We start from the raw sequence: 11,446 nt of genomic DNA, 5'->3' as shown, positions 1-11,446 counted from the left end.
GTTTACATATGTAAACAGAGAGTGTGTGTTTAAGTGACTGACCTTGGAGGTCTCAGTGAAAATCAGGAGCAAAACTAGAAACACCATCCTGTGGCTTCAGTTTCCCTGGTCTAACCACTAGACTAAGCTTTCTTCCAGTGTCATGTTTTCCATTTAAGTTACAATTATTAATGAAAGCAGAGTACGTGCTAAACATTTACAGCAATGCTGTCCATACTATGCTAAAGAACCAGTCACAGTATTTAAATTTTGGCAGGAATACACGTGAGGACGGAGAGTTCTTGGTATAATTAGCTTGGCAAAGTCCCAAAGCTACTTCATTAGTCATACACCTAAAATGATAATGCAGTCTGAATGCCTGTCATCATGCACAACCATTCAGCTCTGGCAAAGCACACGTCCAATCCTTGTTTTTCTTTTCTGAAAAGAAAACTTGTAAAGCTTTCCAATAGCCACAGATGGTGTGTGTTCTGTTTGACGAGACACACACTTCCTATTTTATCATCATAGAGCATTTACAAACAGTACATGTGTAGAAGCCAATTCCTTGTATTAATTTCCAGTAATAATTATAATAGGGGTGCGTGTGTGCAAATGTGTATGTGTGCGATGTGACAGGAGGGAAGAGGAAGAAGCAAATATTACTGAGGACAGTACTGGAAAGTTACAAGTGGCAAGATTAGATAAACTGCTGCTAGGATTGTTTGGGATGCTTCATTAAGAACTATGTATTCCAGATTGAGTCAAAACTGAGTAAAAACATAAGGATTTGGTTGTTTAAGGGTCCCAAAGGTGCAAACACAAAAGGCACATTTCCTGCCCTAAAGAGCTTACACTCAAAGGACCAGATTTTCCAAAAGTAACTAGTGATCTTGGAGCCTGAATTTTTGTGTGCCCAACTTGAGATATGTGAGCAATCACCCTCAGAAAATCAGGCCCTTTTAAGGTGTCTCAAGTTGGTCAACCAGAAAATAAGGCAACAAGATCACAAGTGACTTCTGAGAATTTGGGGCTAAAACCATTGCTGGAGGGAAAAGGAAAAGGGACTAGGTTTGAGATTACAGAGATGCGTCACAATACCACATAAGCACTGCATCCCAGCCCATCTGTGCTATGAAGATTTTAATGACTGAGCCCCTTCCCACAGGCAATACACAATTAAGACTGATTTCAATTAGAGCAGCATGCTAGCAGGGGCTGCAGAAGGAAGCCCATTGCACATGCCTTGGTTAGTGATCAGATCCTCAAGGCTGGCCCTGCTTTGCTTTGTTTTCTTTTAAAAGGGAAGATTTGTTCTAGGAGGAAGCTCCATTACTTCTGTCTGTTCTCCCCTTTTCTGACTTAGTTCCCTTATTTTATGGTGAGTGAATACTTATTTTCTCCTGCTGCTTCTCCCCTCCTTTTATCCTACTGCTTTCTACCCCTGTAGAGGTACCAGAATTGCAGTTTGGCGGATGGATTCTTGTTTGATGATGGGACAATTCTGTCTTACCTGTAAAAGGGTTTTCTTGGCTCTGCCAAAACACTGAGGTAATGTGGAGGTTCTTGTTTCAGATTTGGAAGTTTTCTAGGGTCTGGGAGTGCCTGTAAGCTCTTGAAGGGGCTGGGCTGGGCACCAAAGAAGGAAATGGCAGCCTCCTCATAAGGCAGCCTCCTCATTTGCATGGGGACAGGACCAGACCAAGAGTAGCCATGCATTGGCAGAGGAATTCCCCGTGTCCAAGTAATACAAAATTGCCCCAATTTAGAAGTATTCTGTATACTGTGGACTATCCAGACACACCTAGAGCTGAAAACAAAATTGTGCAGAAATGCTCGCTTTTGGACCACAACCTGAAGGCAGTGGCGAGCACACTGGCCTGGGATGTGGGAGAGTCACAGTCATGTCTGTGCTCCGCCTGATGCACAGCAGAATTTTTCATCCCAGATCACTCTGGATCAGGCAGAACAGAGTTTTGAACCTGGCTCTCCCACATCCCAGGTGATTTCTCCCCCCTTCTTCTCCCCCTTTCCCCCAAAACATTTCAGCTAAATGTAGTTACACTGAAAATATTCTGGCCATCTCTAGCTGCACCATTTTTAAAGGCAGTTTAAGTTTTCTGGTTGTACAAGCACAAAGACACAAGGCTCATAACTAGCCAGCCTCCAGTGCTATTTGTCAGAAAGAAAATAGAGGTCAGCTGACCAAAACTGATAGCTTCTTTGACTGTGTGGCAGATGTCTATCGGGGAAAGCCCCTGGGACAACAGGATGCATTTTATCTGACTGCTGGATACGAAATTCTTGTGGGCAGTTCCTCACCTGATATGAATTTTATGGCACCATTGATTTCTGATTACCAGCAGGGTCATCTTGTTCTTTTATGAATTCCATACAGCTCTATAAAATACAGTGGTGCATACATTTACACAGAAACCCTATATAGTACTTAGGCTACTGTATTTCCTTTGGAAATCCTGTGGCTTTTCAATAGAACAAGTGTGATTCTTCTCTCTAACAGAAACAATAATTGATCCCATCAAATACATGATTAGATGAATTTGTATAACCACGTTTTATATTTATATATTTTTATGCCAAAAATTGTCTAAAATATTCTGAGATATCATCACAAATTAATCACATATTTAATCTTGCTTAAGTATGCACAGACTAATAGAATTGTAATAGAAACATGTTACTACATGGTATTTTTCACACTGGGATTAAGGGGAAAAAAATTAATGCTCATTTCTGAATCTTGAATTAAACAGAAGAGTCTCAAATACCCCACAACACAAAAACTAAAAGAAGCCAGATTTAGGGTCAGTTATTACAGAGTAGTTATGATATAACCTTGTCATGCCATATAACATGCTAATATTATTCAGTATGTAGATATTATTATAATAGTGTAAATAGTTTTTAGCAAAGCTCTTGTCTACTTGGAATACTATTTTAAAATGAGAAAAGTATTGTTTGTTTTACCTTCCTCTAACCAGAGATTGATCTGAACCAGAGCCAGACTTTCCCTACCCCAGAGCTTAAATATCATGGGCTGGCTACTCTCAGAACAGAGAGGGGCTGATCCAGCTTCTCCTTGCTGAGTAAGATGAATCTATTGAGCAAAAGATTATTCACATTGGTTCCCTACCTGAGAGCTATGACCCCCAAGGGTGGAAGAATAGACCCAGTCCCCTTTCCTACCATTAGGGGAAAGAGGTGGAAACTTTGAAAGGGCCTCACCCTGGAAATGATTTCTCTCTTTCAGATCTCTCTCAGAAGGAAGTGGAGCATGACAAACTGTGGAACCAAGCGACAAGTGGGAGCAAAGCCAGGAAACAAAAGCTGAAAAGTTGCTGGAGGGGCCACATGATGATTTTTGAGCAGGCTACAGGAAGCTGAGGAGTGCCTTGCAAAGCAGGAAGCCTACCACCCCACAAGCAAAAACGGAGGAGCTACATGGGGGACGAGGTGTGAGTGGCTGACACTGTAGCAAGATTCAGGTCAGTGCAGAACTTGTGGAAAGTAGCAGGGGCTGAACGGAGATCCTGCAGCCAGAGGGCTGAGCAGAGGGGGGTCTAAAAAGAAATCTTAGGGACACAGAGCCAGCCCAGGCTTCCTATAAAATAAAATAAAAGTTAGTGTGCTCTGATGGGGGCAGGACCCAAGAGAAGGGGTTACCATCCTTTTAAAGGGCAATTATATACACCCCAGGATGAGTGGGGCTGGGGGGGGGGTTAAGCCTAATTGCCACCACAATTTCAGCAATCTGCTAGCAGTTCTGCAGGAAGCTCTGCCGCAACAGAGGACAGACAGAGGAGGGGGCTCCCCCAAGAAGACACACCACAAATACTGGCCAGAAAGCCTGCAGGTTACATAATTATCTAAACAAAATGGATGGGAGAGTGCACCCCAAGACTTGAGGAGCCCTAACCCCTCTAGGAGATTGCTCCCAGGCGCTAGGCTGGGAATTGCTACATTTGCCTTGAATGTACCTGCTTAAGTAGCTGAACCTAGGTGTTTACAGCCTTTTACCTTTCCTGCCAGCCCTAGTAAAATATCCCTTCACTTTAGCTGTATGTCTGAGTGGTTCCTGGGACCCACAAGGATTAGAGCCTATGGGGCCTAGCAGCTGAAGTGCCTTCAGAGCTTGCCACCAACTCATGGTACCGCTGATCCATGAGTGAGTGGCGCAAGAGGTTCGCTATGGCACTGAGCAGTCCTAGTAATGATATTGTTAAACCTGGTTGGATCCTGTTTCTCTCAGAATGGCTCCAGTCAAGTTCTGCTTCTTCCCTCTATTAGGCAACCCAAATCCAATCAAATTTACTCCTATTAAGGTAAGAGAAACCAGACAGCCCTCTCGACAGCAGAGTGCTCCTCACCAAACAAGAACCATACGCAGTCCCCACAGGCACAGTACACTCCCAAGTGCTTTGCAACAGAAAGGCCTCAACTTCTTGCGGCCCTTTGTAACTTATGGTGACCCATTTTGCTAACAAGTTCTACCCAAACATGGACTCCAGGGAAGAGGAAACAAAGTAGCCCATTTACAAGTGTTTTGGCTGAAATGATGACAAAGAAATTTCAATGTGCAGATTGCAGATTGACGAACATTGTGCAGATTGACGAACATTCTGTTTGGCTCCTCCTTTTCCCTCTCAGACAGATATAATGTCTCCTATAGCCCCAAAACATGGGGAGTGCAGCAACTGCAGCACACATGGAGAAGATGCAGAGTCTGTTCCCCTCAGCCTGGCCAGCTCCGCTCGCTGGAAAGAGGGTTAGAGAAGTGACCCCAATTTTGCCTCAACCCTCTAAGTCAGCTTTGCAGAGGCTAGCGCCTGCCACAACTCCAGCACTACTCCCCAGTTGCCCTTGCTCACATAAGCAGCTCCACTGAAGTAAATATAACTACTTGTTGAAGAGTTTACAAGATTAGGCCCTACACGTGCCTGCCATATTTGTATTCTTTCAGCAGGTCTGTTCCTTTAACAGCACCATTAGTATTGTATTACAGAGGGAATTCCTTTTTGTTTATTAGATCTTTGCTTTGGTATGAAGATCAGTTGTCGACTGCACAATAACTTTTGGTGCACCCACTTAAAAACACTTTCTTGGCTTTCTCCAGAAATACATATTTTGGTTTGTGCATGGGGATGTTATTTGGGAGGAATTCCTCATTCTTCACCACAGCCTCCAAAGCCTTACATCATAAGAACAAGGGCCTTCTACCTGAGGAGGACTGGAGTCTGTCCACAGAACTTCTGCTTTGCAGGAGGGTGGAGGGATGTCACTTGAGAACACCACAGGGTAGGCACAAGCCTCCCAACAGACTAATTTTGCTATTTGCTCTGTGCGGCTTTCACAGTACTCTCAAACAGTCTACCCCAGGAAGCTAAGAACAAAGCTTGGGACCCACAGACAACTTGCACAGACGTGAATTGAGTAACCACTCACTTAGTGGCCTGACCAGGAAAATATATTCCCATATTCAATCTATGCCATCAAGCTGTAGTTGCTCATGTGGGTACTACTAACAAACAGAATTCCAGTTCTTCCACTTGCCAAGTTACAATGCTGTCCTGCAATTATTCTTGAAGCCAGTGGTCTCTGGTGAAAGTTTCTGCCCAGGAGTGATTGGTGTCCTATTGTGCCTTTAAAAGCATGACATGATACAGTGAAGTTATTGAAAAGGGATCCTGAATACATCTATATACCATATGTGCCTGCATTCATCTTGGGAAAAGCACTTTAAAAAAATTTGGATTTAAGTTCAAAAAGGTAATGGATGATGGCTTTTTTATTCCCCTATATCGACCATCATGTCTTCCACAATTTCTGCCAGCATTCGACACGTTTATTCTCTTCCTTTCTCTACTCACATTTTCTCAGCACTCGATTATTTTTTCTTATTATGCTTTTCCTCTCTCTCAACGAAACAATGTACAGAAGGCTTAAAATGCTAGAGTGGCAGGGGAAGCCATTTCAGTCACAATCTTACTTCTAGCTCATTCTGTCACCATTAAAAAACCCCCAAATGTCTTGGTTTACAAGATCTATCCAATTTGTGGCTCGCAGCCCCCTTGATGTTCAACTTCCGTCAGCATTTGGAGTGTTTGCCACAAGTCTCTGGAGCAGCACATCAGCTTCTACACAGCATGTTTATTGATGAGAGGATTAAAAATATGCTGCCAAATCTCCTCCACCACAGATCTGGCGGAATATTTTTAACCCTTTCTTCCCCTTCAGACTTCCCTTTGAACACCGGTCCTGTGAAAAAAGAAGCCCTGCTGGTTATCGTGAAGTCACCCCTTCCTCCCCTCCCCCACCTTGCAAAGTAAATGCTTCTCCTGCTACATACACATGCACACTCATTGGGATGGCACCTGCAGGATCATATTGCTGTGGTAGAGGCTGGCAGCCACGGAGCCCCTGGGCCCAGGTTTGCAGCAGCTAAGTGACCTGGAACATTTCCATGATTGCTGCCATTTTTTGCTCCAGAATTAATTTTTAATTAAAAAAAAAGATTTCTAAGCACTTCTGTCTGCAAAAGTAAAAAGAACTTTGAAGTATGAATACACTGTCAGCAGTGCAGTGAGGTCAGCTGGAGTATGCAGAGACCCTGACACAATGGGTCAAATGCTTAGCTGATGTAAATCAGCTTAGTTCCATTGATTTCAGCTGAGGATCTGGCCCAAAAGCTCTAAGAAAGTTGTGGTGTGTTTTCATTCACCTTCAGCAATGCTAGCAGTGAAGGACAAGCATGACAGTGAAATGGCAACATTAAGCTGCAAGTGGCATCTTATTTTGGCTTCTCGAGCGCGAAGAGCTTGGTTTGTGGTTGGAATTTGGGAGAGTACCACCACTGATTATTTCCTAATCTAACCCATGTCTTCATGCACTCTGCATCCATGGCCAGCAATGACTCATAAGGTTGCTCTACATTACACAGTTGTATAGAAGCTGTGGTCAGAATGGTAATTCTGTGACCCTAACAGCATCCCAGTGCAAGAGGGCAAGATGCTCACTGGTATCTGGTAGTAAGTTTCAGCTGGTCTAACACATTCAGTGTGCCCCAACTCACTAATGTTGTACCCGGTATCTAGATGGTGTCATGTAAGATATCAATAGAAAGCAAATAACATACTGATCATTACTATTATTGTGTGGTGTGGGATATGTACAGAGAACAAATTCAAGATTACAAACGTGTTGGAAATTATGTTATCAAAGGGGGTCTGCCAGGCAGGGCTAAAGTTACTCCACCCTAGACAAAGGAATGTGGTTCTGCCACATGGAAGGTATTTGCAAGGTTCATTAAACGACAATGGGAAGACAATTTACATAGAAGGTTAACAAAACCATCAAGCCTACAAAGGAAGGAGACAACTGCTGAGCATCACAGCAGGGGGAGGAGATTGCAGGAAATAGATCAATTTGCATTTTAGCAAACATCGGGGCGGGGAGGGGGGGAACCAGCATGGAACTTTCTGTGCCAGAAGACTCCATGTTGCCTTCTCACAGCATGAATGAACTTTACTTTGGGGAAGGGGAGGGAACCTTCAGAAAAATCCATTTCAGAGAATATGAAAGAGAGAGGCAAAGAACCCCTAGTTATCTTTCGCCTAAGGAATCAAGCACTTTGGACTTGGTGGGAGATCCTGACTGCAGGGGTGGTCAGGCATCTTGCTGGGAGGCAGATTGGTAAGGACATTGCCTTCAACAAGGCTGTAGCTTGTTTTGTTAAGTGTTAGCTCTAGAAAGCATTTTTCACTTTTAGTTGCTTGTAACCATTTCTAACTCCATCCTTTATACTTGAACTCACTTAAAATCCTATCTCCTTTTGTTAATAAACTTGTTTTGCTTTTAATCTAAACCAACCAAGTGCTGTGTTTGATTTAAAGTGAATGGTAACTCCAGTTAATGGGGCAAAATGCTGGGTATTGTATCTTGAAAGGAACAAACAAACCTTCATCTCTCTGAATTGTCCAAGACAGTGCTGGTTTGGGAAAATCTGGGACTGGAGGATGCTGGGGTTATCTTGCCAGGTGTAACCAAGGCTAGTGGAGGCCAGAGTATGGCAATGCTTTAACAAGCAGGCTGCTGGAGTCAGAGCTGCTTGACACACAGATGCTCGGTGCGTGCTTGTCTGCTGGCTGGAAATGACCAGACAAGACAGCTACAGCAGTGGAGCATTTTCAGGCATTTGGGGTTACAGGGCAGGCAGTGGGACAACCACTCACTAGTCTGGACTGCATCCCAGAATGTCACAGATTCTTCACAATTACATCCAGCTAACTCGATTTTTCACAATCTGAAACATTTTGTAGTGAAGACAATCCCCGCAGAGGGCAGGATGCAAGCATCTTGTAGTCCTGAAAATATATCCCCTGTTCACTCAAGGAGCCAGGCTAGGAGGAGAGATGCCAGGCTGAAAGTCTCCCATATTTTCTGGCTTATGAGGGTGGCTGGTAGACCTTGAACCATTGTTGCCAGGAGCCAGGTCCAAGAGCATTTGCCTGTGGAGACTCAGAACTCGGTATGTGCCACTGGAATCCCATTCCCAAGAGTAAGTGTACGACAGAAATGGTTGTTCAGTAACATGTAAACAGACAGGGTACGCAGAGGGTAGCTGCTGTTGGAAGATATTGACCCATTCTCAGGTTTCAGTCCAGACCTGGTTTAAGCAGCTGCAACTACATTGCCGTCAATGGAACTGCACTCTCTTACAGGGCCTAAAGTTTGACCTTCACTCTCAACTTAATAGAACTGCATCGGAATATGTCTGTGCAGACTGACTTTCCAGAGCCATGTTCAGATTAGCCAGCTGGGCCTTTGCGTATAACTGTGTATTAACACACAATGATGAACAGCTGGGACCTCAGCCCTGAAAAACAAGACCATCTAGAACATCCAATAATTACAGTACATTTAACAAGCACCTATTAAACAATTCCACAGTACATTCACTCATCCCTTTTCTATTCATGATTATGAAATGTCAAAGAGTTAAAACTCACCACAACTTTGGAGAAGCTGTTCTAATTAAATGTACCACTGATCAAGTGATCAATAAGGGAGTGAGAATCAAACAAAGTGCCTTATAATTAGATCCCACGGTATACTGCTTTGATGTGGGGTGTCGTTGTTTTGCTCCAGCCCGATGTACTGTAGAATGAGAAAAAATTCATTTGGCTGTTTTCCAGCCAGCAACAACTGCCTCATTCCTGCTAGGAAATAAACAAAGATGGGGGAAAAAATTAACTGATTTGGTTGGCCGATAGAAATTATAACTGTGTTGAAGGTATCTTGAGGCATTTCTCTGGGAAATGTGAAACATTTTTAGTAGTGTCTAGTGGCAAACAAGAAGAAGTACATTTGAAAAATTAAATTTCAGCAGTAGCTGTGCTGTTCGACCAGCTGCCAAATAAAAAAAATGACCATATGCTGTCTGCATCAGTGAACAGTTTGAATCACTTTTGTTTTCCCCAAATGTTTTTTTTAAATGAAAGACTATATGCTGTTCAAATACACAATTACTCTATTGCACTTCACTTCATCCATACAAGCTATTAGATCTAGAACAGAAATATATACATTCATAAAAAACAAGAGGGACAGGAGTTGGAATACCCCAGTCTCCTCAATATTAGACAGAAGCATCATACAAGTCCACAGAAGAATTACAGAGAACTATTTGATTTAATGGGCAATAAAGATACAGTATGCCAATTTCAGTATTGCCAACCCTAAGCATTCAAAAACAATGAGTCAGGCAGCCCAAAAATGATGAGATTTTTTTAAAATGTCATGATTTTAAAGCAAAATTTCTGGGTTCTTTTTATTTGCCTTCTGGATTTTGGGTTGTTAGGGTTTGGTGTTTTCAAACTTTGCTATGCAATCCTGAAGGCTAGAAACTTTGTTTAAAAAAGCTAAGATTTGCACAAGTAACAAGACTGTAGCAATTAAGGCTTTAAAAAAAATAAATCATGAGTTGACAACACCGTTAGAGCAGAGTGTGCTTCCAACATGTCAAGTGCTATTCTGTTTAGGTATTATTATTTATTTTTAGGTTCCCCAGGCACCTGAGGTAAGGAGTTTTTAATGAGCTCTTAGGCCTCTGTCTGTTTTGACTTGTGACGTGTCCAACCCCTCAGAGGAAGAGTGAGGGGAAGGGGGTTATGTGCTGTGGATACAGAAAGGGAGGACGTTACTTTAAGGTGCCTATGGTGATGCAGTGGCCCCTGTCCCAATAAAGAGGGTATATCTGAGGTCCTCAATCAAGAGCCAGTGGAACAGTATACCCAGGAAGATGTCTGATGGGGCTAAGGAAGTCTCCAGAGACAACAGACATCTTCTGTGGTGGATCTATTGGTGGAATATTGCCCAGACAGAGTCCAGGTTGAGGTTGAAGACAAAACAGCTTGTATAAACTACATGCTTTATGTTGCCGTAGTTTGTTTTTAAGTCCAAAGAAAGGGAGAACAGCAGCAGAGATGAGGCATGGTTATGTTTGAATGATCTGTGTTAGTTAGTTTCTGCACATGTGCAGGGAACAGAGCAGAGGAGCTTGTCTGGAAAGGCTCAGAAACATCCAGAAGAGTTATGGTAGATTTTTTTTTCCTGTTTGACAAGTTTTAGAAAAAGAATCCCAGGATTTTGCTTCCTGTGTGTTTTCGACTTGCTTCCTCATGGTCCATGATGCCAGCGGAAGTTGTCAGCACTATGTACCCAAACTGACGTGAAGGCAAAAGGTTGTTCTGCCACTTTTCCAGGTCCTTCAACTGAACATCAAATCTGGGACTGATCACACCACACTTGTTCGGACTGCCTGTGAAATTAACAACAATTTTCCCAGCTCTGTGATCGTCAATGATCTCAAATTCACCAATGTAAGTATGCTTCATCATCACAGGACGATTATTTTAGAGCACAGTCTAATGAGAACTTGACATTATCCATGTTTCTCTGCATTGTTGATGCTCTAGGGCATCGTCCAGAACATTCATGCGCACCATGATTCTGGTGCAGCAAGATAGTAGGCATGCTCAATGAAGTTCTCTTGAAACTGCAAAGAAACCACTATTGTGTGGGCAGGAAGTTCCGCCTGACAGCTGAGCCAATCAGAACTCAAGGTGTGAGGATTATAAATATTGGAGCTAGAGAGCTATAGGGGACCTGGTAGAAGAATAGCAATGCAAGGCCAGGAGAGGCATTTACTCCAGGCTTGGTCTAAAAACCTGTTACACTTTAGCTATAGATAACCTATCTGACCATACAAGCTGAGGACAGCAAATCACCTATCAACAAAGGACACTGCCTGCTATAAGGAGCCACCAGATTTGTTTGCTGATAAGGCAGAAGTGCTTGAATTTTGGACTGAGATGCTGCAGTTAAGAATCCAGTTGACACACCCAACATTTTAGGGCACATTGCGGACCGAAAAATCATCCCTGAAAGT

The 11,446-nt window shown here is 43.0% G+C and overlaps 1 pseudogene; it reads right to left on the bottom strand.

Annotated features, from left to right (window-relative positions):
- Positions 1–10,613: 10,613 nt before the first annotated feature.
- LOC140916875 (small ribosomal subunit protein uS8 pseudogene) lies at positions 10,614–11,003 on the bottom strand (annotated as a pseudogene).
- Between the last annotated feature and the right edge of the window lie 443 nt (positions 11,004–11,446).

Source organism: Lepidochelys kempii, chromosome 9, assembly GCF_965140285.1.
Source record: "Lepidochelys kempii isolate rLepKem1 chromosome 9, rLepKem1.hap1, whole genome shotgun sequence".
Taxonomy (NCBI): Eukaryota; Metazoa; Chordata; order Testudines; family Cheloniidae; genus Lepidochelys; species Lepidochelys kempii.
Note: the sequence above shows the minus strand (reverse complement) of the source record. Positions and strands in the feature narration are given on the sequence as shown.